The following is a 20,681-nucleotide window of genomic DNA, read 5'->3' as shown; positions in this document are numbered from 1 at the left end:
GTTAGCAATACGGTAGCATGTTAATAGAGATGAAGTTGGCCTTGTCCCTGAGTGCTGCATTGGCAACCATCTTTGGTTGCTTAACAGCAGCCTTGGTGGAGTCAAGATGAAGCGATTGCAGAGGTCGTTGCAAGGTTACACATGGCAGGTCCAGACGGGCGCACCGTTCACACCAGGGAATGTGGGACGGGGGCTGACTGGGCCTGGGAAAGAGATGTTAGCGTCAGGCCGGCACAGGGTCTGGACTAACACAGCAATGATGCGATGTGACCAGCCACAGGCATTTGTTTGATCCTGTCTGCTAGGTAGAGAAATGAACTTCCACAGACTCACTTAGTGTGAAAAAATTTCCAGTAGCCCTGGATTAGGTTCCACTGGTCCTACCGATGGAATAGCTTTTAAATTAAATTTTGAGTGAGTCCGATACACCTCTGTGTTATTTTCTCTATTGTTAATCAGCAGAAGTGACTTTACAACTAAGTTCCACCAGGCTTCCGGAGGTTGATCATAACCCAGCTATTTAATTTGGGCTCTGCTGGCTCTCTTTTCCCTGGAAATCAATTGTGTCATTGATTCTTTTCAAGCACTTGTTCTGTGTAAACTTTTGGACTAGATGTTCACACTGGTCTTTAAAAATCTGCCATCGATTTGGGACGGCTCACTCGTAGGGACAAAAGTCACTAACAATGCACAGCAGTGCAGTCCACAGCCATGGCGGAAGAGTGGGTGACAGAAACACAGGAAGTCAGAGAGCCGCGTGACCTTGAGGTTGGTGAGAGAAAAGACCCCCCACTTTCCCCGCTTTCCCCACGAGATGAGCCCAGCGGAGGCTCTGAGGGCCGGAGCAGAGGGCCCTGTCCTCCAGCCATGGCGATGCTGGGACGGACCCCACCGGCTCCTTTCGCCTCTCACCCTGCCTTTGCCAGTGTCATTGCTGGAAGAATGTCTGTCCTCTGTCTGCTTAGCGTGATTCTCCAGGTGTCCAAACCCAGCTTGTGGTGGTCCTTGAGGACGTGGCTGGTGAATGTGAACTGCTACCCATTTTTGAGTGGGGTTATAACGAGGTAAACCTAAACCCTAGCTGGGCTTATGCAAAGAGATTCATCTCCAAGCATTCAGTGTAACGGGGTTTATTGTTTTTCCCTAGTACTTTGGAGAAGGGGCTGAAAAGAATTAAGTAATCAATTAACCAATCAATCAGCTTCCAGGAAATCGAAAGCTCTCCAGTGATTCTAGAGCCCGGGACAGTGTCTAGCACTGCCACTGGTGTCGTAACCCCGGGAGGTGCGTTACCACTGGCGTCTACCTGATAGACTAGAGCTGCTGCTAAATTCCCACAATACACAGCAGAGCCCCTTGCAGAATTATGTGGCTGAAATGTGGATAGCATTGAGGTTGAGAAAACTTTTGCTGGCAGAACTCAGAAGTTATTGATTGACATTCTTTTAAGAGGAGGTTGCTTGAAAATAATTCATCTCAGAGGAAAGGAAAACAAAGTAGTAAATTTGTTTAACTTACCACATTTTGAGCAGAAAATGATGCCAGGGGAAAAATTCGGCTCAGTCTCTTTAAACGGCTCCATTGCCAACCAGCCCTTTGATTTGCCTGTTTGGTATGAAGCTGACAGTTCTGACTTCACTGTGCCACAGCGATGCCAAACAAATGACTGCAGGAAAGCACACTGCTGAATCCCTGCCAAGGAGGAGTCTCCGCAGCGCTTTCATGGTCTCCTGTCTCCTGGACGTGTGCAGAGCCCCGGCCTGCAGGTGTGACCTGGCAGCTCTTCCTGGCTCTTGTTTCTCCCCGGAGGGAAGGTAGGATGTGAGGTCAGGGTCAGGAAGGGAATGGGGCTCTCAGAGTCCTCAGGGGCCCCGGGAAACTCATCTGGATTTTCCCTTCATAAGATTTCCATCTTGGCTGAAGAGAAGCTACTGATGAATCTTAGCTCTCATCTTGTATTTGCAATACATTTATTCTGGGGACCAGGGTTCAGAATTTTATTTTGAAGATTGAAGTGTAGTACTTCATGTATATATTTACTAGCAGAGATGATTTGAACACTTGTGTGCTAGTTTTAAAATTAAGCATATTTAATCTATGAAAATCCTATGAAAATCCATCCATCCATCCATCCAACCCATCCATCCATCCATTCATCAAGTGTCTGTTGCCTGCTGATTAGATGTGGCACTAGGAGCAGTGTCAGGAGGATTCACAGTCTGGTGGGGAAACAGCCAGGCGCCAAGATCATCACAGCCCTGTGGGCTCCCTGCCAGGATGGGTTCTTTACTCAGTACCTCGGGGACACGGGTGAGAAGAGGTCCCTTGAGCTGGGTCTGAGGCTGGAAGGGGCTGGCTGTGCGGGAGGAGGTGGGGATGGGAGGCGGTTTTCCCCTAAGGGTTCCAGCATGGGAGTTCACAGAACTTTAAAATATTTGCAGAGGTGCTTTGAAGACACTGACTCAGGACTGAGGAGCATCTACAGCGAGAACTCCATTCATTGGATTGGGTGACCTAGAACCAGGACGGAATGGCACTCCTGGACAACCCTGGCAGGACCAGGAGTCCCCCAGAAGTCCTCACGACAGGGCTGGGAGTGCCGCTTAGTGGTAGAGCGCTTGCTGAGCAGGATTTGATCCCTATACTGAGATAAATGTGCGCACACATGCACACGTGCACACACACACAAGTTGGCAAGATAAAGTAAAAAGACATCATGACTGGTGGGAAATATTTGTGACACCAATATATGAAGAGTTCTGTGAAATCAATGAGACAGAAGGGAACAAAGGATGGAGAAATCGCTGGAGGAAATAGAGGTTCTTCCTAAATAACAGGAAGAATCTCTTCCTTGTAGGCAGTCTGTTCTGTACTGATGAGATTAGCAAAGTACAAAAGCCTCATGATGCCAAATATTGGTGAGAATGTAGAGCACTGAGAACCCTGACTGCTGTTGATGGGAGTGTAAATTAATTCTCCACTCTGTATTACAATAATTGACAGTCATTAAATATGAAAATACGTACTTCCTACTTGTTTAAGGATGCTGGGAAGCATGTGGCAGTGTTTCCAAACAAAATACTGGAAAGATCCTCAATTCCTATTGTCAGTTGGATGGGATAGTTTGTCTCTTCACATAACGAGATACCACAAAGCTGTGAAATTAACAAACTACAAATATATGTATGTTGAAGGTTGAATCACATTCTTTCAAAATGCTTATCTTGGAGGTACACACGTGTAATTCCAGCACTAAGGCCTGAGGATCACGAGTTCATGCCCAGTGCAAGAGATTTTAGTTATTTACTGAGACCCTGTCTAAAGATAAGAAATTAAAAAAGAACAGGGGTGTGTGTAGCTCACTGTGATGGCCCTGGGTTCAATTCCCAGGACTCAGTCTTGAGCGCCATTATAATCCCTAAGCCTCAGACCATGGCTGTAGTGGAGATCAGTACAGTACAGAGATGGGGAACCGACTCGAGGTCGGGGAGAGCGTGGCAGTTCGTGAGCCACCGAGAGAGGCTGTGGAAGGATCCAAGTCAGCTTGGACTTGTAGCTTTCAGAATTGAAAGAAAATACGTTTCTTTAGTGTTTGCATACCTCGTGTTCCATTTTTTGAAATGCCACAAACAATGGAACATAACAAAAATATTTTTCTTCAAATTTTTGTTCCTTGAATTTTTCCAGGTAACATACACGAATTTCATGCAACGACATGAAAACATTTGGTCTTTCACAAAAATAAAGCTCCTCAGTCTGTGTTATTTTGTACGGCCGCTGGGAAAGGTAGACATTATGTGCCCCCATGAGTGGGCATCAAGGTGTAATGTGAGGGGAAATGGCAGGGCGCAGACCGCAGGTAGTGTGACTACATTGGGCGGGATTGACAAAGAGTACACAGCTTGGGGACACACACACACAGGCAACAACACACACAACAGGCCTAGGTCCTGTTAGAAAAGGGTGCACAATTCTGCTCGCCTTGATGGGGCTGGAGGTAATGACTAACCTCTGATGGACAGTGTGACATCTCAGCACAACTGAGGCAGGACCTCTGAGACCAGGCCATGAGGGATGGCAGTGTGGCTTCTTCCCTGCTCCCCATGGACCACTTGATCCGAGGAAGCAAAGAACCATCTTCTGAGGACCCTCAAGCAGCCCAGTAGAGCAGGCTTTGTAACAAGAAACTGAAGCCTCTGACCAGCAACCAGCAAAGAGCTGAGGTCCTGCCACTTACCATGTCCAAGCCTCACCTCGGAGCCAGCTCTCCCACCCCCCATCCAGATTTCTGACATCTGCAGCTTCTGCCCAAATCTTGATGGCAGGCTCATGAGGAACCTGGCTCTAGGGTCATCCAGAGAGGCTGTCCTCAAGTCTCTGACTCCAGAGCCTCTGAAATAATACATGGTTACTGTTTTAAGCCATTAAGCATTTGGGGTAATTTGTTACACAGCAATGGATAACCAATGCAATGTACTACAGTTAGAAAGCAGGGGGATGATAAACTTCAGGGTGGTGGTATCTGTTTGAAGGATTGGAAGAATGGGAAATAGTTATCCAGGGGAATAGAGATAACTGCAAAGGTACTGAGGATGGTTTATCAATTTTAAAATTGGGTAGCAAGCACATGAATATTGCCTTTGTTGTTTTATATAAAACTGTAATATATACACTTATGCACTTTGTGTATATGGGAGCTATTTTATTTTTAAAAGCATGACCAGGTGTGTAGAAAGAAAGTGTGAGATCTCAGACAGCAGGTAGCATGGAGAGGGGTGCTGCCCAGAAAGCCCAAAGTGTTGCTGCTGGACCCTTCAGTGTCCAGTGTGTGTGCAGACCGTGGCTGTGGACTGGCTGCCAGCCAGATGTCCAGCCTGTCCAGCCAGATGACTTCACTTCTGCCACACCAGTGCCCCCGGTCAAACACGTGAAGACCCCAGAGGGTCAGAGTTCAGCCCAAGGGCCAGGTCTTCCGTGGTGTCCCCCTCCAGTGTCCTTCCATCCCCAGTGAGCCTTCATCGAGTGGCAACTGTGACCACTGCTCACATCGCCATGTGCCAGAGGACCAGTGGTCCTCACGCATAACTCAGGCTCCGCCAGAGACCTGCAGAGCAAGTTCTCTCATCAGCCTTTTTTGCGAAAGAGATTTGACGGTTGTCATAGGGACCGGCATTTGTTCACCTGCATGGACTTGGGCATGAGCAGCGCTCTCCATGGCCTCCTAAGTGACAGGCCCAGACATCCCAGGCCCTTGGGAGTCGATGGCAATGAGGACTTCACGTGTTTATGACCAGGCTCTGAGCTGCTGGACAGTTTGGAATCTGCCTAGATTCACCTTGATATCCTGAGGCCTGGTGAATACCATGAACAGATGAGCCCCGGGCCGAGATGTGGGATATTCTGTGGGTTCAAATTCTCTGTTCCCCTGGTGGCAGACCTTACCTGTGCTCTTTGCTCCTAGAGCCTGGATGCTTTTCGAGGTGCACATACACCTGCTCCCCACTGCTTTCCATCCCAGGGTCAGCACCTGTGTCTCTCACAGGGCTGCCCCAGGTGCCGGAGTCAGCTGTGCATGCAGCCTTGTAGAGACACAGTGTCTGGAAATGTGCATCCTGCCCAGGTCAGCCTGTGGCCAGCAGTGGACGGGCTTGCGGATTGCTCAGAGTCCAGCTCCTTTGTACCTGTGTAACAACTCTAAGGTGGGGAACCCCCTCCCCAGGGCTCCCCATGTGACACTGAGCTACAAGTACCTTCTGTGGGATTCTGTTTGCATTGGTGGTTTTCACAGATCTGCAAGCAGTGACCCCTTTTCACAGGCTCCTCTGCAGCCCATTACTGGAGTAAACCCATCAGGACTTGGAGCCAATCTCCTCCTCTTGAATCTCGACAGATCTGGGTGATGGTTTGTAACCAACAGGGTGCAGTGAATCAAGAGACTTTGAGCTGACCTCTGGAAACAGGTCAGAAAAACGTCTTGCACCTTTGGCCCTGGCCCCTGGGAATTCCTGTTCCCAGCCCCTGCTTCTTGGAATGCTTGTTGTTCGAACTCAACAGCTTTGATGTGAAACATCCGAGCCGAAAGAGCTGGGTAGCTGGACAAGGACGGGCCTGGGGGACAGGGGTGCAGCGAGGCCGGTCACAGGTGAGGGCCCCGCGAGGACGGAAGCTTGGAGAACTGGAAAGAGCCAGGGACAAGTGCCACAGACAGCCGCGGGGACACGGCACTCCGAGTGGTAGGGACATGGGCCTTGGTACAGAGGCTTGGAGGGAGAGGTGGCGGTTTCCTATCACAGGTCAAGCCGCCTAGGAGGCTGCTTCACCCACAGCAGCTGCCTGGCTGGCTGATCCTGTGAGTCCAGCCACAGCCCCGGGACAGAGGAGCCCAGGGTAAATATAGCCAGGGAAGCCTGGCATGCGGGAAGTAGCTGGCAGGAGGCTGTGGGGTTTGCCCTTGAAAATGCCAGAGAAACTGGTTACAGGGAAAAGCTTACTTCATTTTTCCAGGAGCCATGAACAAGCAGAGCCCAAAGGAGAAAAAGAAGGCCAGACAAGGCCATGGGCCACAGCTCCGGGGCTGCTCCCCGAGGGCCGGCTTTCCATCTGGGGGCACTGCTGATTCGCAGGCTTGCTGCGGGCCCCTGGGGCTCCTCGCCCAGGAGAACCGCAGCCTGGTGGACGTCCTGCCCTGCTGGAGACAGCCGGGCCACTCCCCCGGGGCCAGCAGGGCCAGAGGGAGATGCAGGAAAACCGGATTTCAAAACTGGATTGCGAAAGACTGATGGGAATCCGAAGGGCGATACAGGCGTATGATAAAGAGGAATTCATGCATATTTGCATTCTGTGAAAAAAACAACAGTAAAAAATAAATCTTCATCCCACTTCAACTCGCAGGCTTGCCATTGCCTGTTGTGGAAGCAACAACTGTTCCCAGCTCCTCACGCCCCTTCCCGAGATCCTGGAGCCTACGGAGAGTGGTGGAGCTGCACACTGCCATGCTGGACCTGTGTCCAGCGTTTTGGCCAGCGCGGCTTAGCCAGTGAATGGAGCCCCTGTATCTGCTTGCAGGAGCCAACCTTTAAATTTTTGAAGCTTCATGAGTTAGTTATGAGTCATATTAAAAATTAAATTTTATCAGCTGGGCCTGGTGGTGCGTGCCTATAATCCCAGCTCTCGGGAGGCTGAGGCAGGAGATTGCTGAGTTGGAGGACAGCCTGGACTGCAGTGAAATTTTGCCTCAAAAATAGTTTTTTTATGAACTTTATGTAAATTATAGTAAAAACAAATAGTCCAAACTTTGGCTTATTGTTTTCCCACGTCTTACCATTATCAGTGTTCTCGAGGTTATTACATCTCTGAGATGGAATACATTGCAGCTTGTAGCTTCTATGCCATCGTTCTAGGTCCATTTTTCCCAGCTCTGCTTCCCGGAGGACTTCTACGTGGCTTCAGGTTCGTCATGGTCGAAGTATTAATCTGTGCTCTGGGGATTAGTGAACACTGAATCAGGCGTGGCTTTGTGTTTTGCTGATTGTCTAAAACAGGAGTGCGTGAACGTTTTCTCGCAGTAAGTATCTTACGCTTTGTGGGCCTCATCGAGGTGACACACAGAGATGTCACATGTACGGATGGAGGCGGCTGTGATGTGGGTTGCATTTGCAAAACCAGGCAGCAGCGAGGCTGGGCTGGAGGGCCACAGTCGGCTGACCTTCAGTCTAGGTTTGAGGCAGGGAATGATGCTCTGATCAAACACTGAAGCCGCGTGTCTGCCGTCGTTACCTTGTGGAGAACACGCCGCCTTGAGGAATTAACGCTTCCTGTACTCAAAATGATCGTCTCAGGAAAGAAGCTGCTCACGTCACTGATACACAAGCGAGGCTCCAAATAAGTCTTTGTGGTTTCACTTTCATTTCACTGATTTGAAAACGTGACCGACCACCAACATTTGTGTTTGATCCACATTCCTCAAACTCACTGGTGACTTCTTTCTGATCAGATAGTTATCAAGGTTATTCGTAATCCAACTTTGTGATACGTGTGTGGGTGATGGAATTATTAAAACCTTGGTAATGAATTTTTGAAGCTAGCGGGAGTCACACTGATGTTATGAGTGGCATTTACAATGAAGAGTAGTTGTATTTTTATTATTTACAATTTTTTTGTGATACATATTTTATATTAGAAAAGTTTGTATTAGCTCTTATATGTACAAACATATTTACAACGTTTTTAACTTGTGAAGTATCCATCAGCACGGTGCTATATAACACCCTGGAGGACTTTGCCTTGGTTCACGTAATGGTTTTGCAGAATGTTTCTCTGCATGAAACTGCCCCGTCTTTGCAGAAGCGATGGTGTTTGTATCAGCTTGTCCCATTTTGGATCTGCTGCGTGTTTGTGTAACTATTCTTTTGCTGCTGGATATATACGCCTTTGGAGGCTTTGCTACAGCAAACGTTCTTTTTCACATTCTGTATCCATGGTGTGATAAAAAATACAGTGGACCTTAAAATTAAAGGAAAATTTGTCACAACAAAAGACACATTGTTATTATTTCCTCTTAAAATACTGGCTTTTGCTTTGAACGCACTCTTTGATGTCTTTAGTTGTACAGTCCCGACCGCCTGTATGTTCTGAAACGGTTCCAAACATTTACCTTTCGGGGTCATGGTGACATGGAGAAGAGCCGGAAGGATGAGGATGAGCGTGAAGGAGGGTGAGAACTCAGGGGAGCGTTTTTACGAGGCTGCCTTTCCACTGGACGGCACTCAGCTGCAGAGTTCGCCGCATTAAAAACAATCAGACCTTATAAAGACACTCATAAAAAGATTTCCAGAACTGCTTCAGAAAGTGGCAGGAATGGCCGGGCAAGTGTGTTTGCAGAGAGACGGATTAATGGCAATCTATCTTTTACTGTAGTAGATTTTAAAAATTTAAACGCACACCGTATTTTTTTTTTTTTTGATCACCCTTATATAGCTGTGTCTATAGCATAAAGTTTTAGGAGCAGACCCGTTGAGCCAAAGAGTACAAGCATTTGCAACTGAGATAGATATTGACGGATTGTATTTCAGACATCAAATCAATCTCTACACTCTCGTCCAAAATGCAAGAGCATTCATTCTCTCTGTCTTTGCCAACGTGGTATATTATCACAGTCTTTGATTTTGCAAAATTTGATGAATACGAATTACATGTCACTAAAATTTAACTTGCATTTTATTTGTTTTGAGGGAGAGAGAACACTTTTTTGTACGTTTAAATGCTGTCTGTATCCCGGCTTTTGTGAACTATGGGTGTTCTTTGCTCATTTTTAAATTGTGCTTTTTATACAAGCATGCCAATCCCTTTACGTTCCTCAGCAGAATACAAACTGCATGAGGCAGGGAGTTTTAATGGTTTTGAATCCCCAGATGCTTGGCATGGTGCCTGGCACATAATAGCTGCTCATTAAATATTTGTTAATTAATTAATTATTCAGAGATGTAGGACCCTGTCTATCATCTACATGCCATGTTCTCTCACAGTTTGTCATTTGCCTTTTACTATGTGACTTTTTTTCTTGCAGGAAATTTTTAAAAAGTGAAATAAAAGAGATTACTATTATTACTGGTACTGGGAATCAAGCTCAGTACCTTGGGCTTGCCAGGCAGGTGCTTGTGCCGCTGAGCTATATCCCCAGCCCCGAGTGTTTTATTATTGACTAGCATTAAACCAGAATGTGACACATATTATAGCACCTGCTAAAGGGACTATAAAAACAGAAAGAAACCTCATTCTTTTTACAGCCTAGTGGATAACATCTATTGTAGTGAATAGGTTCGCTTATGTATTTACTTTTAATTGATATTAATAGCTGTACATATTTATAGTATACATATGACAGAAATAATAGGCATTTGAGGTGATGACATACTGGTTACTCAGACATGGTTATTATACATATAAACAAGCAGAATCATATCTATGCTACCTATCTCTATAGCTGTCTATCTAACCTATCTAGCTACCTATTATCCTCTATCTATGTATCTATATATCTATCTACCAATGTATCTGTCTATGGTCTATCCATCTATCTATAAATAACACACTACAATCCTTGCAGAAATTTTTAATTGTAGCACATGCTCCTGAGTTTGATTCCCTGTACAAAAAAGAGAGAAATTTTTAATTGTTATATAGTCAAATTTAGAATCTTTTTCCCTAAGGCTTTTGGGGCTTGGTGACTTGTTTAGTGAGATACACATTTCTAAAATAAATGAACAAATAAATCCTCCTCCACTTTCCAGGCATCTCTAGCTTGATTGTTTTTACGCTAAGGTGTGGGAGCATCTGGAGGTGACGTTAGGTGGGTGGTATCGTTGGCATCCGCCTTCTTCTCCCCCCCCAGGCTGCCCAGTTGTCCTGACATCCATGCTAGAATCCCGCGTCCCCCAGTGAGTTAATCCCACCTTATCATAGGCCCAGTTCCCACACGCGGGTGGTCTGTTTCTAGTCTCTCCACCGTTCCGTCTGTGTGTTCAGATGCCAGCCCCAAGCTGTTGTGATTATTAATGCCTGCTTTTTTACATGGTGTTTATAGCATCCGAGTGATCAAATTCACATAAATACCATGGTGTGGTTAAGCCATCTTTGGCCTTCGGCCTACACACACATCTCTAAGGAATGTTTTAAGTGCTTTTGCTAACATTCATCTCACTTGACTTCTTTTCTTTTTTGCAGAGCTGGGGATCAAACCCAGGGCCTTGCACATGCCTAGCAAATGCTCCCCACTGACCTGCACCCCCAACTCCCCAAGGAATGTTTATGATACCACCGAGAGGGAGTGGGAGAAGTTGTACCCATTTTGCAGAAGACGAAGCTGAGGCCTAGAGAGGGAGGGGGAGGGCGCCACTCACCTAATAGGTGCTGAACAGATTCTTCTCTTTCTTGAAAGGAAATGTTGATTTATGGCAAAACACTTTAATAAAATAATGACTAGGATAAAATGTGACCCCAAATCTCAAAACCTTTCTGCATTCTTATGTTTCGTATGATGTCTTTTTCAGAGCTAACCGAGGAACCCAGGTGATTTCATATCATGGAATTTTAAAAAAGCACAGTGATTCACGTATTAAGGGACCCCCAGCACAATTCTTAGCATGCAGCATGTTTTTTGCATGCATACTGGTCACACAGACTAGTGTGTGTCATTTTGGTGCGTTTGTTCATGCATACGGCATAACTGGCTCATCCCCAGTACTTCCCACCCCTTTTCAGTCTTTTCTTTGGACTCCCTTCCTTTCTCTCTAATACTTTCCTTCTCCTTGCACGTCCCCCCATCTCTCTCTCTCTCTCTCTCTCTCTCTCTCTCTCTCTGGAGGTCTCACATGAGAGAAAGCACACACTGTATTTCAGTCAGCATGGGGGCCTCCACTGTCCTGCAAATGTGTGATACTATTCTCCTTTCTGGCGGAAGGACACTCCACATGGCTCACACTGCGCTGTCGTTAGCCCTTCCTTCGTAGAGGGGCATCTGGTTGCTTCCACAGCTTAGCAAATTATGCTTCAACCAGCACGCGTGTGCCGGGGTTTCCGCGGCATGCCGATTTTAATCCCGCATTCAGGAATGTCCCGAGGAGGTTAGAGCTGGGTCAGATGGTAGCTCTAGGGTTTGTTTTTTTGAAGAACCTCCATAATGATTTCCAAAATGCTTGTACTAATTTACATTCCCCCTCAGCAGCGTAGCAGGGCTCCTCGCCCCTCGTCCCACCAGCATTTGCTGCTCTCGGCACCCGGGGCCAGGCGTTGGCTGGGGTGACACGGGATCGCCACGTAGTTTTGACTTGCACTTCCTTGCAATCTTAACACATGGTTTTAGCTCAATAATTGATAGCTCTTGTGGGTAGTATTAATCTGATTTTTAATTTCTATGACTCAGAGTATTAGCTTTTAAGACAAACTTGACTTCCAGCTTCCACGCTTTCATTTATGAGTTGGGGGATAATGGGCAAATTAGTTCTCTTTGTGTGTGGGTTTCCTCATTTGTAACCTGGAGGAGCTGTTAAAGGCCCTGCGGGGGGCGGGTAGTGATGGTTCCCTGAAGCATAGTGTCTGGAATGTAACAGACTCTTAATTTGATTTTTGCAGCACTCGGGAGGCTGAGGCAGGAGGATCATTGTGAGTTTGAGAACAGCCTGGGCTACAAAGTGAGCTCAAGGCCAGCCTGAACTGCACAGTGAGACGATGTCTCAAAAAGACAAAAAAAAAAAAAAAAAAAAAAAAAAAAAAAATCAGTGATTTTCATTGGCTAATTTCTTCTAAAGTTCCTAAACCTATTTCACCACACACGAGTGGTCCTCATAATTTTCCCCACAAGAATATTGGGTGCTGTTAGTCCTCCCGTGACCCTGCACGCACCCATCTACTCTCCTGTGCCTGATGGCTCTCTGTGGCCCTATCTGAAAACAGCAGAGTGAAAATCAGTGCAGACAGCTAACTTCATTTAGATTCCCCTTATTTTCCCTAAGTCCTGCTGGACTGTTGGCATTACTCGCTAAGGAAGGGTTTGTGGGATAAATTAATCGTGGCAGGAGGACTGGGGAAGCGTGTGGGAAGCGACCAAGGGAGCTGCTTCCAGGCTGCTCGAACCCTTGAGCAGCACCGTGTAAACGCAGGCGGTTGGAGACCGTCACCCGCCCGAGCCCTTCCTGCTCTGGGGTCCACCGCGTGTGCACCAGGCTCTCTGCCCTCCGAGCTGAGCAGAAACCCTTTCCACGCCTCTGTGGTTCTCACTGCGGGTGCAAGACTTTTCTTTTGAAATTTAGAAGTTGAGCAATTCCCAAAGAGATGTAGAGGGAAAAATTGATTTCTTTTTAATTCCACTTAAAGATCATCTGTGTCAGTCGTTTGATACGCATCTTTTCAGATTTTCACTTATGCTTATGCATAAATATAATAAGTTTTAAAAACAAGTCATTCAGTACATGTAGTCCAGTGAAGAAGTGGTAGTTCTTTTCGGAAACGGAGCTGGAACAGCAGGATGTCAAACGGAATTTGTGAGCTTCTACCTTAGTTAACGACAGTAATAATGATAATAAGAATAATGCAAACAAATCGCCCACTTGACACCAAAATTACAGTGAAACAGGTTATACACCTAACTGTAAAACTTTTGAATTTCTAAAGTAAACATCCGAGGACATTTTCACTATCTTCATGCAGGCAATGATTTCTTAGAATGCACAAAGTGTGTCATAAACACTTGGAAAGTTAGGATTTATCATCGAAGTTAAAAATATCTCTAAGGAAATGGAAACATAGATCAGTGATTGAAGAAAACATTTTGTACCTATGTCAGGAATGTGTAAAGAATGCTTATAACCCAACAGTAAGAAGACAATCTGATTAAAGAAAATAACACAAAAGTCTTTGGCAGTTCATAAAATATACACAAAGTATCCAAATTGTCAGTAAATACAGGAGTGGAGACCTCTCATTACTGTCATATAAAACCACAATGAGATCTCACTGTATCCCCAGCTGAATGGTTAAAATGTAGCAGACTCACAATACTAAATGTCAGCAAGGCTGAGGAACAACTGGACACCTCGCACACTATGGATGGAGAATCGCTGGGCATTTCCTCACGCCATTCAACACTGTAACCACGTCGTCCAGGATTTCTTAGTTACCCAAGGGAAACAGAAGATGTATTTGTTTAATGACTTGTGCACAAGTTTATATTAGCTTTTGTGTAATAGATAAAACCTGGTAACAACCGAGTCATCCATTAATAGGTGATTGTGCATATTTGCACAGGACAATAATCTCAGACATATGAGTAAATTACTAACACTGGAAATAATCGGAATGGCCCACAAAACGTGTTCAACAAAAGAAGTCAAACTAAGTAGGAAGGCACTTTGTACTTTTTGTTTGCATTAGGTTTTAAAACGGGCAATAGGAATAGAAAGCCACTCAGCGGCCTGGGACAGGCAGGGGTTGGCTACACGTGGGCGCAGGTGAGTATTTCTAGATGAGAAGCGTGTTCCATGCTATGACCATGGTGGTGATGAGCCGGAGCGTGCATTTGTTGAAACTCACTGAAGAGTACATTGTCATTGAGTATGCGTTTTGTAGTCTGCAATTATGACTGAGCAAAATCTAAAACTCCAGCAAGATAAACATGTTATTCTGCTGCTTTTTCCTTAAGCTTGTACACAGACGTTGCTCTGGCTCAAAGGTAGGTTGTAGCTTGTTCTTTTTCATTGTTGCCTAATAGTTCACAGTGTGGATACATCCTTGGTGGGCATTTAGAATGCCCTTCCCTCTTTTTTTTTTAAATTTTACAAACGTGGCCATTACAAGCATAATTGTACATGTCTTGGCCTGTTTTCTGTGGCTACAACCAAAAGCTGAGACTGGGTACATGATATCAAGAAAAGGTTATTTAGCTCACGGGTCTGGAAGCTGAGAGTCCAAGGTGGGGTGGCCTCACTGATTTCAGCCTCAGCTGAGGGCCTGCTGGGAGAGACACAGCTGGGCAGGGTGGACAGCACCGAGGTGGGCGTCGCCAAGGGGGAGCACGTGTGAGCAGGGAGGAGCCCAGAGGGACACAGGAATCTGGAGAGCGCACAGCAAAGGCAGGCTTGCTCCTCCGAAACTGTGTTCTCCCCAGGACTAACTCCCGGTGGTGATCGTGGTGAGTTGCTTCCGAGGGCAGCGGCCCCAGTGACCTAATTCCAGGGCACCTTCCTCTAAGCCTCCTTTGCTGAAACTTCCTCTGTCTCTCAAAATCGCCACACTGGGGGACCCAGCTTTCTTTTTCTTTTTTTTTTTTTTTGTCTTTTTCATTTTTATCGGTACCAGGGATCGAACTCACGACTGCCTGCCTGCAAGGCAGGCGTTTATGCCGCTGAGCTAAATCCCCAGCCCCAAAGGGGACCCAGCTTTCAACACAAGCACCCTCTGGGGGCCAGCAACACTCAAGCCATCGTGATATGTGTGTTCTTATACACTAGGGCTCTCGTTTCCGAGAGGGAAGGTGCTCAAAGATCGCATTGGCGGTGACAGCAGGGTGGACGCTGTTGCCACAGGAAAGGTGACCATACCGAGCGGCTGAGGACATTTGCTCTGCAGCCAGTTGACAGCTTCTTGCCGTGTAGTGCATTGATTTAATTTGCATCTCATCTCTGGAAGTGTTGCCTGTCTTTCATTTTTTCTTTTTCAGTGAGGATGCTTGGATTTTATCATTAGTAAGTAGCCTGTTCATAATTCTTTGCCAATTTTCCGTGGGGTGTTCTTTTTAAAAATTCAATTTTCCTATCACTATCTTAACAGAGCTCTTTGTGCATTTCTTCTTTTGTTATTAGAAAATTATTTTTGTTGTCTTTAAGAAACACAACATGAAACTAACATAGCCTGAACCTACCCTGTAAGTCCTAGCTCTCTCTGAAAGCAAATCTCCACAGGGAATTTACAAACTTAAGAGTTATCACAGGATACACGTTCACTTTCGACTTTACATAAATTTCTGATAATTTTGATATGCTTGCACCTGAAAATAGATCAACAAAATTAAAAAGTCAGGAACCACATCCACTAGAATAGTTGCTTCAATGTAGTATACTGTTTTCTTTTGAAAATTAAAAAAAAAAAAAAACCTGCCACAGCATTGCCACAGAGCACCAGTGTTAGATCAATGTCATTTCGATCTGTCTAGGGAAAAATTCTGTTCATTAGTAACAGAGTGAAGTTTGAGTCATTTATCCTGGGTCCTCCAATCCAAATCTCTATTAATCTGTGTGCATGTCTGAGCTCGCGGCTCGGCTGGCTGATGAGACTTCACTCATGGAGCAAGGTGTTCATGCAACATGCTCTGACGCACTGGAAAACCTGGCAGCTTCTAGCATTGTTGCTTATCCCAAAGAGTCCCGATGGGATGTCATACATCCTGAGGTGAGGAAAAAGCCCCGAGTTTACAAGGTTTGGTGCGTTGAATCAGCTTTGGGTTATGAAATAAAATCCTTCCATTGTGAAGGGTGTATGGGGGGGTCCCCATCCACTGACTGTGTACCCAGAGATTCTCAGGGCTGGGGCTCAGGCTTGACTGCCATGGGCCAGTACGTAGACGCTGGACAGCTGCACACAGAGGATCGCTTCTTCTGTCTCCAAGCCCAGGGATGGGGGGGACAGTCCTGCATCCCCAGCTCCAGCCCAAGGCGAGGCTCCCAGGAGCGTGGTCCCTTGAGCGTCCCTTTGCCTCTGTGGGAAGACGGAGCTGGCCTGTGCTCTGGGCTGGGTGACTCATGGCAGGAATCTCCGGGTCATAACCTCTGCCCTGTTTTGCAGACCACTCTGTCTAAGACTCTTTCTCTTTAACAACTCTGCCCAAACACCCGCAGCTCCTGCTGTCTCTGCCAAAGCTCAGAGGTACCTCTGGGCACTCCTTGTTCCCTGTCCAACTCCACGCTGCCCTGCAGGCAGGCAGGCAGGCGGCTCAGTCTCTCCTGCACCTGCAGGATGCGCCTGCCCCTGCCTGGAGGGCCTTCTCCTCCTGAGACCTCACCTCCTTGCCTTCCAGGTCTAGTTCAGGTCTGAGCTTGTTCACAAGGACTTCCCGGATTCTTCTGGTCTACACTGATCTCTCGAGCTTCTGAACTTTACTAGAATCTGGGTTCCCTCATTCCAAGTTTTATGTCATGTCATGTCTTTTCTTTTCTTTCTTTTTTTTTTTTTTTTTTTGTTGGTACCGGGGATCGAACTCACAGCCATGCACTTGCAAAGCAGGCGCTTATGCCGCTGAGCTAAGTCCCCAGCTCCTATGTCATGTCCTTTCCTGACGGTGGGAGTGGAGAGAACCTTGCTATGAGTGTTTGTTTTCTTCTTTGTACATTAGCACATGGTGCGTGATCATTGTCACTACTGCCTGGGGACACAGACCCTGTCCAGTGTCCCTCTGCCTCTTTCTTAGCCCTTAGCGCTGTGGCAGTGCTGAACACATGAAGGCAGCTCCTGGGTCTCACCAAATGGTTTGCATGAAATCATTAGCACCACCGCGTTTCATCGAAACTCGACAGTTCATCCTAACCAATTCTCATCCAATCATTTCCAGAGGTTCTGAATTTTGCATCCATTCATCTGCCTTCTTAGAACTTCTGATTTGCAGGGGATTTTGCTACATACAGGGGAATGTAATGGTGCTTAATCTATTCAGGGTGCTGTTGTAAAGTGCTATCAGCTGGGAGGCTTTTAAATCACAGGCATTTATTTCTCACTGATCTAGAGGCTGGAAGTCCAAGATTCAGGCACTGGTGGATTTACTGGGGAGAATCCATTTCAGGCTCATAAACGGGGTCTTCTCACTGTGTCCTCAGGAGGAGGAGAGAGTTCCATGGGGCCCGCTTAATGCCATTCACAAGGGCTTCCACTTTTATGACCTAATCACTCCCAATGGCTCTACGTCTTAATAAAACCACTTTGGCAATTAAGTTTCACTTTATAAACCTTCAGCTCATTACACATGACAATCAAAACCACAACATCAACAGCAACAAAAACAAACCACAGTGCCTGGCCTCGGTGGCCAAAAGTCTGACAGGAAAGGCAGATTCCAAGAACCCCGGAAAACGTGCAGATTTGCCATAGCAGTAGACGCCACCCCCGAAGGCTACACGGCTCTACGTGAGCCCGGAGGAGGAAGCCATCCTGGCTGAGAAGCTGGTGGGCAGCTTCCCCAAGGAGGTGACCATTGTACTGAGGACTGAATGAAGCTAGGAGCTGACTGGCGAGGGTCATAGCAGGATTCCTGGCAGAGGGGGTGGGCCCACAGTCAAAGAACAGCAGGAGGCTGCCGCAGGGCATGGACTCAGCTGCAGGGTTTTGCAGATCTTGTGAAGGGCCCTGGATACTGACGGGTGCCCTTATGGTGTGGGGGGACCAGAGCACAGACTGGCACTGGGAAAGACCACGCTGGCAGTGATATCAGTAATGGAGAAAGGGCACAGCCCAGAGAGGAGGCTAACAGCAGCACAGCTAGGAGAGGGGGGTGCGGTGTGCTAAGAGGGGCCGAGGGGTGGAAAGAAGCAGCTGCATGATTCAGAACTAGCAGGGCCCAGTGACTGATCCAGAGCTGGATCTGGGGTGAGGGAGCGAGAAGGGGATTTGCACCTGAGGTTTCCGGGATCAATAGAAGGGTGCATGGAGACCCCAGTCACCAGCAGGAAACCCTGACCGAGCACAGACCTGGGAGGGTGGATCGTGGCTGCGAGTCTAGACATGACAAGCTCAAGGGCTATTGAGATGTCTGAAGTGGCTACCGGCAGCCATTACCCTCTTATTTGTTAGAAGAAATCCTCCTGAATTTACTTGGGCTGAGAGCTGCTCAGTTGGAGCTGCCGTTCCCAGCCTGCCGTGCCTTTGAGCGCGTGTCTGTGGAGTTAGCTCGTGGCCTGTGTTGCATGAGATGAGGTGATGCACAGGGCCTCCGGGTCACATCCCGAGGAGGAAGTGAGTATGCTTCCCCAGCCTCTCGCCCTTCCTGCTGGAGGAAATTGGGTAGGGGGTGGGAATTAGCATGACCACCCTGGATCCCTGCTGGGAAGTTTGCCTGGCGCTGGTTTGCAGGGAGGGCTTGCTCCTTGGGGAATCCTTGTTCTTGTCCCCCACAGTCAACGAATGGTGCTGACTCATGGGAGAAGGCTGGTGTCTGGTTCTCCCCCAGCAGCCTGCACGTGGTGCCGATTCTCAGGGAGGGCGGGCTTCTTGGTGACTTCTTGTTCTCTGCCCCTGCAGGCTGCAAATGGCTGAGTTTGAGAATTCTTAAAACAGACAAATAAAAGCCAGGAGAATGGGTCGTCCAGTGAGACAGATTAGAAAACAGGAGGAGTGGCCTGGGATATGGCCTCAAGGAATTTCTACATTTAATGGCTGGATTTGAGAAGGCAGAACAATGAAAGAAAATTGAGAGGACCCCGTGAGAGCAGGAGATAGAAACTCAGGACAGAGAGGGAGCACACAAAACCACAAGCAGAGGGAAAACTACGGGAAGAAGGTGATAGAAGGGAGCAGGTTGAACCTGACTGGTGTCTTCACTGGCCAGCAGGGCCAGCGGAGCTGGCGTGTGCTTGTCAGCCCAAGGGCTCGCACGCCCATCAGCGTGATCACTGGAAGGCAGCTTCATACCTGTTGTGTGCCCCTGGGCAGCATCGCAGAGACCCAGTTACTGTGCCTCCGTCTGACCTTTATGCTGAATACCCAGAGACAGTAAAAACTTCAAACTCAGCCTGATGCTTTGTATGAACACACAAGCCTTTGTACCATTCAGATGTTAAAAATTAATGGTGACATGTAACTTTTTTAGATGAGGCTTCACCATGGTAACCCAGATTGGCCTCAGCCTCCTAGGCTCAAGCGATCCTCCTGGCTCGGTCTTCTGGGACTCCTTGGGACTCCAGGTAACCTCCACTGCTCTGGCTAAAACGTATTTTTAAGCATGATAAAACTGATGGTAACAAAAAAAATTTATCATCTTAGTATCTTTAACAATTCAGTTATGGTAAGTATACTTAAATTGGTGTGAAACAGATCAGCACGGCTTTGCACTCTGGGAGTTTAAACTATTCCCATTACACGATTGCCGAGCCCTCGCTCCCCCTGGCCCCTGGCAGCTGCTGCCCTTTTTCCGACTGTGAGTCCGGCCATCCTAGCTCCTTCATGCACGTAGAATCAGAGCGCTTGCTCTTCTGCGACTGGCTGACTTCACTGAGCATAATGCGCTCAAGCTTCCATGGTGAGGCACACGTCGCAGTTCCTTCCTTTTAAAGCTGAATAATATTTCACTGTGTGGATGTACCATACTTTGTTGCTATAAATTCATTTAAAAATAATCAATCTTGCCGGTTCTTGTTCCTCTGCTAAGTTTCTTCTGCCAATGCCTTCTTAGATGGCTTGCAGCTGGTAGATTAGCCACTAACCTTCCTAAGGAAAACTGCCCTCTGCATGGGCACTGGAGGGCTTTCCTCGTAAAGGTCAGATCATGAATATCTCTATCTTGTGGGCTATTCAGTCCTTCCTCTTCTTTCTCTCTATATTTAAACTTCTTTCTTTCTTCTTTCTCTCTCTCTATTTTTCTTCCTTTCTTCCTTCCTTCCCTCCCTCCCTTCCTCCTCTCGGTGCTGGGAGTTGAATCCAGGGATTTATGGATGCTGAGCACGCACTCCATCCTTAAGCTGCACCCCAGCCCTATGCACAGTCGTCTCTTTCACAATTATTTAGCTGCTCGCTCTGCAGAGGATGCCCCTTGCATTTTTGTCATGATGTGTGTATTGTTCACTGTCTGACTTCCCTGCCAGACTGTAAGTTTGGAAGACTTTGGTGAGCAGCGCTGCTCCCACACTCAGTGGATTCCTGGCCCTGCCACAACAGCAGGAGTGAGGACTCCATGCGATGCACACGCCCTTGTGCATCATGTGACTGGTGACCACTTATGAGGGAGGAAACAGCGCTCCTTGACTGACTGACTGACTCCGTCATAAGCTGACGAGCTGTCCCCGCAGTGTCATGCACCTCGGGAGAGTTAGCCTACATATATTTGCCTGGAAGATGCTGTCCAGCTACACTGAACATTGGTGCCTTATTTTCGTCTGTGGCATCTCACCAATGTGACATTCTCAGCCAAGCATCTTCTAACAGTTTGGTGG

The 20,681-nt window shown here is 47.1% G+C and overlaps 1 long non-coding RNA gene across 1 annotated transcript in view; it reads left to right on the top strand.

Annotated features, from left to right (window-relative positions):
• LOC134478482 (uncharacterized) overlaps positions 1-20,681 on the top strand; it is a 56,550-nt gene that overhangs the window by 19,516 nt on the left and 16,353 nt on the right. The window contains exon 2 of the long non-coding RNA XR_010051117.1: positions 19,343-19,436. This is a non-coding gene — a long non-coding RNA (uncharacterized LOC134478482). The remainder of the gene's footprint in view (positions 1-19,342; positions 19,437-20,681) is intronic.

This window comes from Cavia porcellus, unplaced genomic scaffold (assembly GCF_034190915.1).
Source record: "Cavia porcellus strain 051 isolate PalLab524CR breed Dunkin Hartley unplaced genomic scaffold, mCavPor4.1 scaffold_13, whole genome shotgun sequence".
NCBI classification, from domain to species: Eukaryota; Metazoa; Chordata; class Mammalia; order Rodentia; family Caviidae; genus Cavia; species Cavia porcellus.
Note: the sequence above shows the minus strand (reverse complement) of the source record. Positions and strands in the feature narration are given on the sequence as shown.